This window comes from Varroa destructor, unplaced genomic scaffold, assembly GCF_002443255.2.
Source record: "Varroa destructor unplaced genomic scaffold, Vdes_3.0 BEIS01000007.1, whole genome shotgun sequence".
Classification (NCBI taxonomy): domain Eukaryota; kingdom Metazoa; phylum Arthropoda; class Arachnida; order Mesostigmata; family Varroidae; genus Varroa; species Varroa destructor.
The window spans coordinates 25,597,193-25,613,962 of record NW_019211460.1 but is presented as its reverse complement, the minus strand read 5'-3'; the positions used below and the strand labels follow the sequence as shown (position 1 = coordinate 25,613,962).

General features: G+C 41.2%; 1 long non-coding RNA gene across 10 annotated transcripts in view; it reads right to left on the bottom strand.

Annotated features, from left to right (window-relative positions):
* Nucleotides 1-16,770, bottom strand: part of LOC111254251 (uncharacterized) — a 58,748-nt gene that overhangs the window by 39,113 nt on the left and 2,865 nt on the right. For 2 of the 10 annotated variants that reach the window (XR_015316548.1, XR_015316550.1), the window contains exon 3: nucleotides 1,131-13,483. The exons of 4 other annotated variants lie outside the window; for them this stretch is intronic. This is a non-coding gene — a long non-coding RNA (uncharacterized LOC111254251). Of the gene's footprint in view, nucleotides 1-1,130; nucleotides 16,268-16,770 lie in introns of those variants that run through there. 4 more of the 10 variants (XR_015316546.1, XR_015316552.1, XR_015316549.1 and 1 more) reach the window with 4 other exon arrangements.

The window sequence follows — 16,770 nt, the reverse complement described above, 5'->3', positions numbered from 1 at the left end:
AAGAAGGCGGTGTGAACGGGATAGAAGCGGAAGATCCCAGCGGCGCTCTTCTATTTTGGAGGGATCGCGCACAGCGCCGATTGCCGCTGGCAGCCGCACGAAGCAGAGGGAACTTGTCCTCGTGCTGCGCTTCATTAAACTAATAGTTGCCAGTAGAGTCTGGCTGTTGCCCTCGTAACACATTGGTTGGTAGTCCTATACAGTAGATGTCATTCTTCATCAACATTGGCCTGAATAGTGATGAATATGGACCAATACCTAAAGCGGCGAGGATTATTATAACGGCATCGGATATAATGGTCTGGCTGCTGTTAACGAAGAGCGCGGTTTACACGAATGACTGATCGAAAGCGACCGCATTAATGCAGATAACAAGATAGATAGCGCCATTTTCGTGCGATCGTTACTAGTTGGTCAATCCCGAATTATAAATATATCGGTTTATTGTAGAATAACTTTGTCAAAAAGTTTCTAACTTTTAAAGAATTGCTATTGGACGTCGTGCTACAGTGAACTGAACTATCTATAATAACTAAGATAAAATAGTCCTATTTTTAGAAGTCTGTTTGTCAAGTTCGCTATTCAAAGTTCCAATGTTATTTATAATGGATATTGATGGATTACACAATCTGAGGTGTACAAGAAGATTGCGTAACATTATGCCTCGAAGCTAGAAGCACACATCCACCTTTTACATCTATTTCAACTTTCAAAAGCTATTTTCCTTTTGCGAAACATAAGTCACGAATCAAATGATAAGAAATAAAGCCCTACCACTAAAGTACGCATATTCAATTTAGCTAAATATGAGAATTTGTCCTGGCATTAGCCTACGTCAAAGCTGACAGAAACCGAATATTAGGTGATTGGTTTTGGGTTAAGGGTTCGAGCTTCGAAGAGGGGAGGAAGATTCTCGATCTAGTTGTTGTGGCCTTTGCGTTGGATTTAGTTGTGAAATTTGATTACGGAACACAACTATTACTGATGGGACTGCTAACCCAGTGACGCGGTATGGGTCGAGCACAGAGACGGAACATGTTGCACATGACCGCTAACCGTATCAGATGATGATTTGTTTACTTTGTGCAATGGGTAAAAATCTGTTTCAAAAGAAAAAAAAAACAACAACATAACTGCTTTGTACATTTATAGCAAAGGACACATATAGTCAGCATAAACATACGCTCGTTTATGTAGCAACCTGTTGGAGAGTACGGTGGGTGTGAGTTACAACCATCGGATAATGAGAATAACAACATTACTATAAAAAGGAAACATTTTTAAAAAATAACAACGTTAAACTCAGCTCAAATCGTTGGCAGTACAAATATCACCGACTGAAGATATTTTATTGTTTTCATTAAAACTTAGTTGCCCTGTTTTCGAACGAAAGGCTTAAACCCGCGTCGAACAATTTGGACCATCCGTAACAACACGCGTATACGATTTTATATGAAATGACCGTAATGTTGCCTCGAGACTGTACAATATGTCTAGGTTACAGCCATGTTTGCGTAATGGAAATTTGTAGACTCTGTGAGATTTCGAATTCGGGATTTAGAGCTATCTCGGTCGCTGTTTACAGATGCTTTAGCTGGTCCATATTGTAGAACCTTTTTGGGGTCACGATCGAAGCCACCACTAATAATAGTCTCATAACTGACCTACGTCTGACCAGTAATTTCATTCAATGCTAATTCGTGATCTATACGCTATACTTCTGCGAGTCAAACCCTTTGTCAAAAGTCGGAGTTCACAACAGAAGAGAGACACCCCTCAAATAGTTGCTATTGGTCATATTAGCTTTACGTCCAGTACCGTTTCAGACGTCTAGCCGTTCTAGTACAAATTCGTGAGCGTCGATTTCGAACTTAGCCAACCATATGTCTTTGCTATATAATCGCGAAAATGGCTATAACCGTCCAGCTTTCAGTGCTGTCCTACCATTACCGAATTCCTATCGAACAAAAATACGTTCACACATCGTGACATACATAACAGAGTAGCTATGATTAAATAAAGAAACAAGTATACAGTATTAGGAAATGGAGTAATTGTCCTACTGGTCCTAATTTAAATTCCTCTGATTTTCGGTTTATCCAGTTTTTCCGCAGACACAAAGGTAAAATCACAATTATTGCTGACTGCGACTTACAAGGCCTTATTAGCAAGGCTAGCTGTGACGTTCGGTTGATGTCCTTACGTATTTATCGGTATCTTATTTTGCGATTTGAAAACGAGCATTTGTGAACGGGATACATTTCTGGTCTGTAGAAGCTGCTTTACGCCTCCCTATGGAAGAGCAACGGACGTTTCAAAGAAAATGTAGAATTTGTTTGTATTTTATATCACTTGAATCCGTATCCAGACAACAGAATTTATTTGAGATAAAAAAAGAGAAATAGATGTATCTTGAAGAATGTATATTACTCACGCCTTTATCAACGGGTGAAACTTCAACTCTACAAGATATTTATTTTGAGTGACTTTATTTATTTTTTCTATGTAATTTATGAAATAAGACAAACATAAATTGTACCTTTGAAACAGTCAGATTTATTACTTGCTTTAGGGTTCCAAGCGGTCAACACGCAGCTAGCTAATAAACATGATTGATTTATAACGATTCATGCTATCTGTAGTTTAGAGCTTCGGCAGACCGAACATGTAAGCATGTAATTTTTTTTAGTAAATTGGTAACTGCCAGACGATACTTCCGAGCGTAGCCGATATACATAGAGCTTTGATCAACGAATGCAAACAAGATTAAGTCCTATCCCAGATTTTCGAAAAGAAAAAATAAAATTAAAAAAAATTTGGAGCTTTGAAATTTAGCACCTAGGAGTATAGTGAACCGTCGTATAAGTACGACTGTATCTTCAGTCACTATATAGGTGTACTTACGCCTGATTACGATACATTAATAAATGACTAGTGAGTTTATTCAGCGCCCTGAAGATGATGTTTCCCTTAGTAAATGGTTAGAGAAATATATGTCCGTAATTAATTGTAAACTCAAAGGATTCTCACCGGTGGTAGAGCAGCGTGCCCCCTTATTAATAGACAGTGCTTTTTCTTCGAAATACATTAAAGTAGTAGTATTCCATAAATAGCAATAATAATTGTTACAGTTATATATGACAAAACCATGCTGTTCGTATTCTATCAAATCGTTTTATTAATTATATTCCACTATGACGAAATTATCCGTGTGCATTTATTTACGAAAATAAATCAGCTTTAAATGATCAGCTAAAATGATTCTAATTTATTCTCATAAAATAATTTCTTCTTAGTAATAGTCTTCAGTTGTCTGTCACACTTTTTCAGTAGTCTTCTAAAAAGACTGGACTTCGATTTCCAATCGCTGAGCAAAATTGAGGTCGTAAATTCTTCTACAGCTCTGGTTTTAATGAAAATAATTACGTTTTCACCGAAACTTGTATCCATAAAGTATCATAGCAAATTAATCTAATGTCGAAATCTTGCGATTTCTTAAATCATACAAATACGTACAAACTAAACTATGAGAAGTTGAACGAAATTTGCTCGTACCGCACGCCCGGGCGATTTATTTACTTATAACAAAAAAACGGAAACCGGAAAACGGAACCAAAAACATGCAGTATCGTAGATATTGATAGGAGAAAAATGAGTGTCGCATAAGGGACTCGGCCATACGAGAAAACGTAGCGTTGCAGATAACTGCTACACCTACGACTTGCTCGCGGCATATACAGGTACAGGTACATGTGTCCATATATATAACCTTAATTTTACCTAATCAGTGTCAGAGGAAAGAAGAAATGAAACAATCAAACACATTTCTATTAAATAGCTTTAATGGCTTCATTAGTTTACGAGAAAGTAGCAATTATGTCGTTGGTTCGAGTTGCTCTAGGAAGTGGGGTTAGGTGAGCCGTAAATTGGGCTTAGATCCGTGTATATGCGAAAATATTAAAGCAAAGTTAAAAGGAAAAAACGTACTGAGAAGACAATGATTCCGGTTGAATACGGCTTGAAAAATATGAATTTTTAGTGTGCTATTGCGCAGTGTAAGCTAGACGTCGTGCCTGTATTACACACATATGATTTCGTAGACTTCGTATTTCGCCATTATCGCTACTACCATTACGATAAATAGGCATACATTTGTACCAGCTGATACCTATCTATTCCCATGTATCAATTTGGTCGTAGTTAAAAACATGCTTTTGTGGGCCTTCCCTGAGCTGCACAAATTTGGGCTGTGAAGACATTTCAGACAAACCGTGGGGTGCGTAATAAGTTGGGCGTGGTTTAAATATTTTTTGTTAGCTGACCCGGGGCTTAGGGCGCCTCGCAACTTTCGGCTCTGAAGGCTCTTGGGACACAACGACAGGTACCGAAAGACGCACTTTTTTTTGATCGTGATTGCTTCCGCCGAGCTGTCGTAAACTGTCTTTTTAAAATTTTTCCGCCATATTCAATTATAAGCAGATTAGACACAGGAACGGCATATCTCTAATTTCGATCAAAATGATTAGAGAATTTTGTCCCCACCCAGAAGACCCTTCGCAACAGCTTCGTAGGACAAGCGTACTTGCTATCACTCATTTCAGTGTATCCATGCACTACCCTAGTTGGCCTCTCTGAGTACGCAAAGGATACTGCGAAAATCTATCTACTTATATACGGCTCTAAAATGATATATCTTCAGAAACTGATACTTGAGTGTAATATATGAGCTAATATTGTTGGAGTGCTTTCATTCGGACTTGACATAGAGTGTCGTAAAGCTAGATGAAATCTGCAAAAATTTACCATTTTTTACAACTCTATTACGATAAAGGCATAAATGTTGGCCAGGCTTACGAAAAAAATTGTTCTGTCATCTTCGTTTTGGAAATTTCGATGTGAAAGATACACCCCATAGTTATCGGCCTATTATGAATATAGTTGGTGAAATTATTGTGAAAATTGAACAGTAAGTGGCCATGACGGCTAAGAGACTAAACAGTCATCACCGGGCAAACTAGCTACAAAAAAAGGGTCTGGATATTAGTACTCGGTCGTATTTCCATTTGCGAAACTCTAGAGGAATATTAAAAAAATCACATGTGCAAATTAAAAAATTTAGGAACGTGAGCTCTACAGTTTGTGGCAAAGCTCAGACAAACGCCAAAGACGGTCATGTCACGTGTTCCGTGGGACTGAAAAGGCATCGTACATTACACGTTGTTGTTGCTGGCTGAAGAACCACTAATTTGCACCTCTACTGCCAACAGCTGACAAAGCTCAAACAACAAACCACTGAAAAAATAGAGGAAAAAACATCGTCTTTTATCGTGATAGTATTGGACCACATATGTGATTACCTGCCCGGCAGAAATTAGATAGGAAACATTAATACACTGATCGTATAGCGTGGATGTTGCACCTTCCGACTATTATCTGTTTTGAACAATGGTGCTGGTTTAGCTTCATTGAAGGTAACAATTTTTCGCCGAGAAATCACAGAATTTCTACAATGTGATGATTATTCTTTCACTAAAATGTCATCGACCGAAACAGCGCATATTTAACTTAGTAGTATTAATTTAAAATATAGAAAAGTATTTGTTTCTTTTTGGCTCAAAAAGGAGTCAATGTTTTTTTTGACTACATATATGTAGACCAACAATCAGTGTCACGTCCTAACGTTTTGTAGCAAATGGTGGGCCACAAATGTGGATAGTTATCGGGAAGACAGGACTGACTACATACGGGCGCGAGACCGCCATGTGGCTACGAGTAGTGCCTGGAGGAGTTAACGGTAATTTGTTAGGTGGGTGGCAGTTAGCATAGTTAGCCATGTCAAATATACTGAGCGAAGGTTAGACGGGACTAGTCCTTCAACTTACCATGTCTACCTAGATGTTCAGCCACTGTAAATCGCCAAATAAAGCGGGCTGCAGATGAAGCCGAACTAAGCGCTACAATCGGGCAAGTCAGTGTCTAATACGAATGGTTAAGATGATTAAAACCTCCTTATTCTTCCACTGTTTATCTTAGAAATAGGCCTCACTACATATACCCAACCTGTTAATAATCCATGTTCTGCATGGCGCAGCCGTATAGTGGCTTATACACTATTATTGTACTAAAAATGGATTTAAATACCATATAATTTAAATTGTCTGTAACTACGATGCCACGACAACGACTAGTTTACATGATTCTCGTTTATTAAATGCTAGACACTGCGAAAACTTTTTCGGGGCTTTGGGATTTTATCACAGAAATGACCTTTAGTAGTATCAATTAATGGCCAAATCGCAACAGATCTAGTTTAACAAAGAAAATTGATTTATGTCCATGGACCATCGTCTGCTGCTTTTCACTAAACCGACGCGTAATGTACATTTCCATTTTAGTCGAAGACACAAGGGCGCTTTTTGTTAACGTATATTCCTGTATTCGAACAAAAATTGGACAGCATTTTCTTATGAGACACTTACGCATAGAATGGTTTTTGTCTGAACAAAACACGCTCTACCTTTATGTGGGGACATCTCGGGTTCCTTAGGGGTGCGCCATATCAATTCTCTGTAACACGTATACGATCGCAACTACTTGGCTTCCTGCATTTGCAACAATTGAGCATATTTGTCAAATTAGCTTTCTCACAGGCGCCGGCCCAAGATGGCCTTTGAATATTGGGACAACGTACAGGATTTCCAGATAGAGGTGATAATTGCTTCAATTTAAATAGTACGCCTGGCTCCACCTTAATTTCTCACGTAGCTAGATTTTGAAGTGAGGCTGTTATGTGGGGAGCAGTAGTAAAAGCAGCTGGTTTAATAGTTGCCTTTCTGGCGATAAAACGATGAGAAAGCGATATGTATCAGCGTTGCGTTTTACGTAGCACGAGGGCAGACGATTTCGCTAGCCAGAGCGACCCGTGTGTGAGTGTGACAAAACCTAAAGGCAGTTCGGTAGTGATTTTTTGCATGTTTCCGAGGCTGATACCTTTCCATAGGCTAGGTAGCATGTTCATCCCTGTAGCTTGACTAGAATTACCACTGCGGCATCCACAAATGCCCAACGCAATTCAGCAAAGTGTAGAGGAAGTGTCAAATTTTCGCTCATGGATTTTGAATCTATTTGTACACGGACCCTTTTAGAATGTAGCATTGGATTTCTGTTTAGACTTCCAGGATGAAGTCATTTTGATTAAGAGTTTCTTGTTGTGTAGCTACACTCGTCTGCATACCGGATATCAATCGCGTATTCTCAATACTGTCGATCGACATCCAACCTGTTCCCTGGGGGTCGCAGTCGAAGAGGACGGGAAAATTTTGGCAAGAAAAACGGTGATTAGCTAAACGCGATTTCTGCATTAGCTACTATGCCCTTTTTATTTGGTTTGTCGAAGGAATCATAAGTCCAAGATAAAAAATAAAGATACAAGAGCCGGTCTAGCTCTTGATGCTGGACTGTATATTGTAGATAAATAGAAAGACACATGTAGTCTATATAGGTCTCAAGCACGACCGCTACCGGTATTTATGTTTGCGGCACGTGCTAAACGTTGACACGTAGACACGTTTTGATACGCATCATTTGCTCATGGCTAAAATTGTCAGGGTTCTCTAAATTTCATCAACCGAGCTCATACTTACATCTGACCCATATCAACACATGTGCATGACTGTTACCTTGTTACTGGGTGTAGCTGCTCGGCCAGCGGCTCGCAGTCGAATGTCACATGATTCATTATTAATAAAAGAGGTGTATGCATACTAGAACCCCGTTAACTGTGCGTAGGGGCGTGGTTTGATCGTGCGAGCTTTGTCGGTACGTTGCTGGGTTCGAACGGAGGAAAGGCCATCAGTGTGGCATCGATTCAGGCTGTTCTTCATATGGGGTGGATGCTCCCATCAATTGCATTCTTAACTTCTTCTTACAAATAATCGAAATGTTAGTGCATTGGCATCCTCGTGTAATTTCTTGGTAAATAGTTTAATATAGATATTTAACCGAGTTCACAAATGCTAATAGTCGCCGGTAGCTTTAGCGTAACGCGCGTCGTAACGCCGTTTTGTTCCATTTTGGGGGCCGCTAAGTGTGAGTTAAGCTGAAATCGAGCATAATCGACTGTTACTCTCTGTCATGGTTTTAGTAGACATTGCGGAACACTGCCGTTCAGTTTAGCGCTAACTACAGCGGTAATTGAGCAGGCATACAGTCTGTTCAAGTAATTCATTGACGCGATTGTTTTGTATTTTCTGCCACAGGCTCTTCACGCACATTACGAAAAGGTACGAAAGGGTCGCCTTTTCAGTCGCATACTGGGTAAGCATTAGTCTGAACCACTGAGGCGAGCACTGTCCACCATAAAAACCATGGAATTGCGTCCGAAAGTCCGTACTGGGCCTTTCTGTTTACTGATCGCGACGTCACAATCCGCTGAGGAGCTTTGTCGTCACTTTAGTTTACCATCAACTTCAGCGTCTTAAAGAACATGGCAAAACGGAAACGGAAATTTGCGGAGATCGATGCCAAGTTCTGTTCACCAGAAGGGCCATGGGGGCGAGAGCTGGAAAAAAAGTCGACATGTTTAACAGGCATGCAGTACTCTATATAGCTCACAGTTTCCATCATGGTCTATACAGGGACAGGAGCTTCGTGAACTTGTGTTTGTAGTAGGTACAAACAATTTTGTAATAGGTGTGGTACTTCCCATTGTCCATCGGTCCAATCGCTGGGCAGCGTCGCTCGGTGACAAACTGATGAATAGGGTTAACGTAGTGTATGATGCAATCATTGGTATGCCATACATCATCCTGTGTATCCCTTAACCGATTGCTCCGGGAACCTTAGTCTTATAAATTTAACTTTAATCCGGCACACTGTAGTATATTATGTTTATTACAGATGACATGAATATATGTATGTAATTCATGCATTTGAATACAATATAATACAGGTGAATAAATGAGCTTGATTGATTGCCAGACACCTGATCTTGCGCACGCACATACACACAGGTAAATTTTGGGCAGAAGCGCGTGCATGATTATATCTGTCTGTAAGTGTTAGGAGAGGCTTCACGATAATCCAGTGATACCGCGCGCAGTTGCTGCAATTAAGCAGGGAACGTGCGTGGGCGAAACCGAATAGATGCTCGTACTTTGCTAAACCTGGTCGTCACTACTCTGGGAAAGTCTCTGGTGGCTGACAAACTTATATCCTTGAGGATGTGATCTCTTAGCCGGTTCAATTGTTTCGTTTGTGTAAAGGGTCACTTACCGGCCCAGTAATAGTAAAAATCGTTGGTTAATTAGTTAAAAATCACTAGTTCAAGCTTGAGCTACTGTGGCACCAGTGGCGGTGGACTGGAACACAGTATGTGAGGTCTTGAAGATAGCAAATTTTGACGTTCTAATTTGCTATCCGTTTACGGGAAACCGTTCCAGGGTTAGTAGATCAGCCCTGAGAGGTTTACTAGAACGAAATCGATCAACAGAATTCGTGCGAAAAATTAGGAAATGGTTATCAGTAATGTCATTCTTCGGCTGCCCGCACTGACAGCTCGTTTTCCATTGTTTGATAGTTAATAAATAAAAGAAGATGTCGTCGGCCTCTCGCACACGATCGATCGATATTTGGAACCATGCAGATATTTATAATTGAAACTTATTGGCGATTATTCAAATTATTGATAAAGATCTGAAGTGCTGCTTAGGTTCCGCTCAGTCTGCAATGACTATACCACAACAGTATGCATACTAAAATATGATTAGAATGTATTTAGGAAGTGGTTTATCGAAGAAGAACCTCTGGGCGCCGTAAATTATTTGACAAGTATTAAGAGAAAATGGATCCATTTTACAGAGATATCTGTTTAAGCAAGCGTAGCTGTGAATTGAGTAATCTTTGAGCGACTGAATATTCCCTGGTGTCAGTGTCTTCTAGTCGTCAATAGGCGTGATTTCCAGCTGCCGGCATGACGAAGTGATTCGACATGATCTTTTTGGCTCACTTGTCGGCTCCGGTAAAATCGATCGAAAGTCGGCCTAATCAGCTCTGATTTACTGTTCAGTTAGCATTTTGGTAGTTCATTCTAGTACAAAGATAATTGATGGAATATATGATGACTGGTAAAAAAATATTTCTAGCTGGTTTCACTAGGTGTAAACTCGATAAAATGATCAATCGAAATAATCATAGGTCGATCAACACAGTAGGACCGTCTTTTTGTGGTACGCGTCAGCGTCAGTGTCTAATTATGTGGTGCTTTCTTGAAAATGGATCCTCCGCCAAAACAGCTCATTCTAGCTCTCGTTCAGTCAAAGGCTTCGCCAACGCCAACGAAGTCAAACATAAAAAGGAAGAAACTGTAAAGTTAGTTTTATGTTGACGTTACCCACAAGAATAGTAGAGGAGTTGATTACGTTGGCTTTATCTATTTTCGTTACAAAAGGGCCACATGAAAAAGCCTAGTTAGAAAGGCGCTTCTTAATGTATAAAGTAGGAGTGTGAAAAGTATATTTTTGTGCGATGTCTATTTTTGCCGATAATCAATTCCGACTAGTAAGACAAACTTTTATTAGCCTTAAAGTAATACTTTAGTAATTTTGATTCGCTATTGAGAAAATGAAACAGACCAACACATTTCTGTATTCTGGTATGTTCTTCTAAAATAGGGGTAGCTTTGCTGTCCGACTTCTCCATTGTGATCGTTCGTGACATTTCGTATCAAGTCAAGATTATTTATCAGTCAAGTTGAGCCTATGCCAAGTTCAACTAAGACGTAGAGAGCCATTGGCCTAGACTGCAGCAGCAGTTTTTCGTCCGTATGGGGCTATTAGGGTTCAGTCGAGGTAACGAAAGGAGTGATCCCAAACCGTAGTACTCCTGGTAAAAAAAATGCTTGAATAAAATGGGACGCGTCTTATACCGCTATCAACAATAGTAACATTGTTAGATTGTTAATCCACACAGCTTCCTTCTTCTCTTTTCTCCATCATCTACAAAGCTACTGCGCATAGAGAAGTTATATAAGCTAAGAATTTTTAAGAGTTTATGCGTACATGGAAGAAAAGTAAGATAAGTTAGACCAGTTTAATCAATTACTTGGCAAATCTTATTTATTATAATTATGAAATGAGACCTGTGGCGTAATGCATTTATACATGTTGCAAAACCATCGCATGTTTCAAAGACGTGTAGGCTAGCCGTGATTAAAAGTAACTGCGAAGGAAAGAGTGCTCCCTAAATTTTCTGCCCTGTCTATCAGTTCCAATAAGTTCTGTTTTTCTATATTTTTTTCGAAAAGGAAGTACCCAATTAAAAACTACTTACATATACCCTAAAAATATATAGAGAAGCTAATGTGTTGCACTACATCTGTTAAGCTATTGTATATCCTACTATAATATGGTGTGAGGAGGCCACACACAGTTATAGTGTGTGAAGCAGCCACTAAGCACATCATCACATATCTTCAAAGGTAACAATAAATCAGACTTCCTCTGACATTGTATTCCAGGCTGTAGCGTGGCGACATTCTAACACGTATACACAATTATAGCGTTTCGTATGTGAAGCTGGGTTTATTTCCTTTGTTCATGCACAACATACCTTACTAGTTAAATAGACGCTGGACTCATTCTTTTTATTCTACTATGGTCGTCCTAGTTTTTCGAGTTAAATTTAAATATGACTAGAATTAGGAGATAGTTGCAAAAATGAGAAAAGCCAAGAAACTGGACGGCTTTTTGTGGCTAGCGTATGGCTATGAATAATATTTCTGGATAAAGTACCACACTGAATTTAACAAAAAATAGTTGCATTAATTTACCTCTTAAGAATACTGATTCAGCGCCACATGGGAAAATAGTTTTGTAATAGCCGAAGGGTAACGTACCCTGTAGAACAATTAGCATATTCCGATCGTTAAATATTCCCATAAATACCTGTTCCTCATTTACTGCTCTACATGCTGTATACTTCCGGAGATATCAGCGCTAAATAGCTGCCTGTCATACATCGCTGAATTAGTTTTGTCTAGTCATCTTCATATGCTAATTTCACACCATCATACTGCACGTAAGTGTTCAACCACGAATCTTTCGTCCATACCTACTCCGTGCCTAACTCTTCCTTGGCTTCATCGCTGTCGTCATCTTTGCCGGCAAAGCAGCTGCGTACATATCGTGCCCATAAAACTGTCTGTGTATATATGATTGTGTGTGCAGGTTTGCCTGTCCCTGCGCCGAAGACCGCCCGAGCAAATTTTCCGTTCTCTTACTAGCGTTCATTCCTTCTTTTTCATCCTCCGTTTTGCTTTTCGCCTTCACGGCTCTGCTCGAGGAACATAGGCCGACATCCTCAGTCTCGCCATACATACAACCAGTACACTCAAAGCGCTTACGGATAGACGCTCGCGTTTGTTCTCGGCTTGAGCTTTCTTCCTGTCTTTTCGTTGGGCTGGTTATTGTCGTTCCTTAGAAACCCAAAACTGGAGAATGTCTTGATTTCTCTAATGCCAGCGGCAATGATGCCGAAAGTCGATGTACCTGCCTCTGTCCCAACACCAGCACTGCTGGCCTGCCGCTCGCCAGCCTTATGTCTTTGCTTTTTGCTTAGTTTCAACGTTTTTTTCCTCTTTTCTCGCGACCTATTTTTGCCTGACGTCTGCTCCTTCTCTATTTCCTTATCACCGTGTCGCCTATCACCAGCGGATGACTTCAGTGCGCATTGGCGAAGATGAACGCTTTTCCCCTTTCATTGCCGCTGGTACCCGTTGATCCGCTACCGTTTATATGTCCGCGTGTGCAGATGTCTCCTGGTTCTGCAATAGGCGTAGCGCTAAACTAAAGCCTGTGTCTGCCAAGCTATACTAATGACGTCATGAGGACAAAGCGACGCAGGTGTCGGTTGCTTGGCCGGTTTGGTGGCTGCGAAAGCTGGACACTACGACGGAATAAGAGGAATTGACTAGAGACGAGATTCCGACGCATAGGAGAGAGAAAGCGCCAGTCAGACATGCCGAGACGCGCCAGGCCGGAGAGAAGCGAAGGTTGTTCATAATCTATTCATTCATTGTCCATTGTCCTTAATGCTGCTCCTGCCAGAAGAAAGCAGCCAAGCAAAGTAGGAAAGAAACCATGAAGTGGAGAAGCTGTCTCCTGATTGTCCTGATTCTCCATGGACGGCCCGCGTACAGATCGCAGGTCCGATGATGCGGGTGTCGCGCTCCTAGTCATCGGCTACGGTAACACCACTCGTCGCTGGGCTCAGCTTCAAGTCAGCCCCCCGCCTCTTGCAACACACGCCGCCAGTTCGTCTGAGCTGCGAAAAAGACGCGTAGACAGAGACAGAAAAAGAAAGCGACGAATAAAGATAAGAGAAGAGAGGAAAGCTGAGACGCAATCAAGGCGGCGAAGCGTAAAACGGGAAATTTCGCTTCGCTACTGGTCGGTCCTCGGCTCGCACAACGGCCGTCAGTGGGCGACTGAAAAAGAAGAGCTCTGTTTCACTCGTAGCTCCACTTACCCGTCCGACTTATCGACAGACGCCAGGCGAAAGGGATCGAGGTATAGCAGGGGATTCTGACCTCCAGACCGACGTAGTACAGACAGGACGTCAAGCAGAGCTGATGCCGGGTAATGGTAATACAAATTAGATACACGTGGACATATATGTAAAGACTGGGAAAGGACCGCGTTTCTAACAGCAGAAGCCTCACGCACTGGTTGTCGAAAGCAATCTCAAAAACATCTCACGGTAGTCATACGATGCATACGTCAGTATTATAGGAGGAAGAAAGCAGACACGAGAAAGTGAACGAAGAGAAAATGAGTTTTAAGCTGTAATGCCCTTGGCCTAGCTATATCCTCCATGCAAGACTGCAAAGGTTCGGCTTTCGCTATAGGAAGCTTTGCAGCAAATTATCTTTTTGGCTGTAGGTATATGGACAAATATAACTAGATTTTCCATTTCTGTAAGAGACGCCCTGCACGCGATTGTGATGACGTTCTTTAATGATTAATTAAACACAATTGATTGTCTATTTAACGTAACATCCACATCTCCTGTATTTCATGAAAAAAAGTGCCAAACGGTTACCGGGCCGGATTTACGTGGCGGATGTGGTCTGTTCACTTCTGAATCACAAAAGCTACACTAAGTCTTTACTGACCTACACCGTTGTACTAACCTATGAGACACGAAGGCAAAGTGGCAACGAAAAGTAGCAGTATTTTGGTAATTCACACGAATCCTGCACGAGCACTACAAGTTTATCGAGATTAAAGGTACGAAATTTAGAGCGATAACAAAGTAATTCTACTAGTACGCCATTTTTTGGGAAACAAATGATGCTCAGCGGAAATCACCTTCTATGTTAAAGAGGCAACACCAGGAAAACGGTGGGGTTCGAAGGACCCCCATGCTAGTGTTATGTTTGGGGCACAGCGGTTTGGTCCATTTTCCCTTGTTCCGTTCTAGTTTCACAGAATGAATTGGCTGGCTCCTATAGGTGTACTACGCTAGATGCAGGAGTGTGTCAAGAATCAATGCAGTGAAATGTTCATTAAAGATTGGAAAGATTAAGGCGTATAATCTCAGTTATGAAGACAATTTTTGCGTCCATCAAATTGTCGATATTTTACGGAAACAAGCAAAAGTAAAATAAAAGTATTCATGTTTAGGCTACATAATTGTGTTAAATGGCAACTCTCGTTACTTTACCAAACTTTCCTATCATTCGATCTCCCATTGTTTTGTAAAACGGTCAAGTACGGCAAGCAATTTTAGCAACACTTAGGAATTGAACGATTCTCAACGTGAAAAAGTTCACATGCTTAATGTTGGTAACTTTCCTCGACCTCCTATCAATCGAAGGTAACTTCGATTTACTACACCATAAAATGTGCTTATATAAATCGCTACGGCATAAATGTTAGCATAGTTATTGTCGTTCTTAGTTGAAATTATTTATCTATCTCCATTAGCTATCACCAAAAACTCAACATGGACACCCATTTTAGCCCGACCTCTGAACAATAAAGAAGCAAGTACTCGCCACCGTGTAGACCTTCGAACCCGCTTATACGTAAATATGCTGCAGCAATCCTTTATTAGGCTTGCTGAGGCGATGGACATAAGATGAGGCTAGAGCAAAAGGCTAGAGAAATCGTCTCGAAGCCTCGAAGGAAAGCAAACAAGATAAAACGGCCCAACTTCTTCAGAGAACCTCGGCAAACGGCGCAGCTATTGTAAGCGATGAAGTGTAAAGGGCTTACGCACTGTCGCAGGGCTATAGAGCGGCTACTCTTCTTGGTACCCTTCCCTATCAGTGAATGTTTTCTTAATGCACTGCTAGCTGCGTGGTAAGAACGGCGGCAACCTAAGTCACCACGTACGCGCCTCCTTGATGGGCCGGCCCGTCGGTCCGCTGCGAGGAACAAGCCTGTGTGATAGTCGAAGGCTACTCGGCCGTCACCGTACGCTAAGGCAACTTGACTCTGTATCTTTGCTTCTTGATTTTTCTGGATCACTCTCTCTTTCTTTATTTTGCCGTGTAATGATAATATAGAGAAGCGCACGCTAAGAAGAGACCGGACGGATAGACAGGCTCAAGTCGAGCCCCATACACGTCTTTTGTCTCGTCCTTCATATTTTAGTATTACCTCAGATCTCTGATCTCTGTTGTCCTTTGTCTGTTCCTCCTCTTTTTCATATCTATCTCCGCTTCTGTGTTTCGGTACGCAAAGGTCCCTTGCCGGACTATCAGCCGCCTTTGCGTATAAGAACGGACCGCAAGCGCGTGATGGAACGAAACGGACCTAGAGAACAACACAGCCTGAGCAAAAGAGCAAAACGACGGTGGCGGATGGCGTCGTCGGATCGGCAAGACTGCCATGATCGTGAACGAGCTCGGGCCCTCTCTTCGTTTTTCTATTCCAAACGGCGGGCCCTGATACCAATGAAAGCTTGGTAAGTATGGCGCGAGTTGAGTTTTTGGGTGGATAGCACCCATCGTGCGGGAGGGGGTACAGACAATCCTCCTACCGGTGAGCAGGGGAGCAGCAGGACGTGTGGGAGTGTCTCATTGTGTTTGCTCGGGGTCTATATTTGGGTACGTGTGTACGCTATCAGCTGCACAGCGTGCTCACAGAAGGTCTCCATCGTCTTTTCTTCCACCGGTTACTTCGGCGGCCGCTGGCAGTGTTGCTGGCATCGTTTGAAAAACGAAACGTGTTCTGCATCGATGAGTGAGCAATCTGACGCGAATCTATTTATTTGAAACAACAAATTATAAAATTGTTTTTAATAAGTTCTTAGAGAAGGGATAGTGAAATAAGTTCTATTAGCTGAGCAAAAGGGATACAAGTCTCCTTAAAATTTACTGTAGTTCCTGCAAGAGTTGATAATGATAAATAAAGAAAGAAAACTAGGGTCTCTTCTGACATAAAAAATGATTTCACCTCGCCTACGAGAGGTGTATGTTTGGTATCACGTGTTTTTTTTTTCTTTATCAAAATTAGATGTCACCCTAAGTTTAGCTCAGTGAAAAACGAACCTATTTTTGGTAAGTTTTTTTTTTCTTTTTTTGATGACAATACTTTTGCAAGTAGAGGCCTGAGATGATTCCACTTGGATTTCTGCTATTAGTAGATATGCATCGCACCCTGTTCTACTGGTCAATCATTTTCAGTTGTGTTTGGCATTACCAGATGGCAGAGTTATAACTGAGATGCGGACGGCTCTCTATATTAGAATGAGCGTGTACAAAAA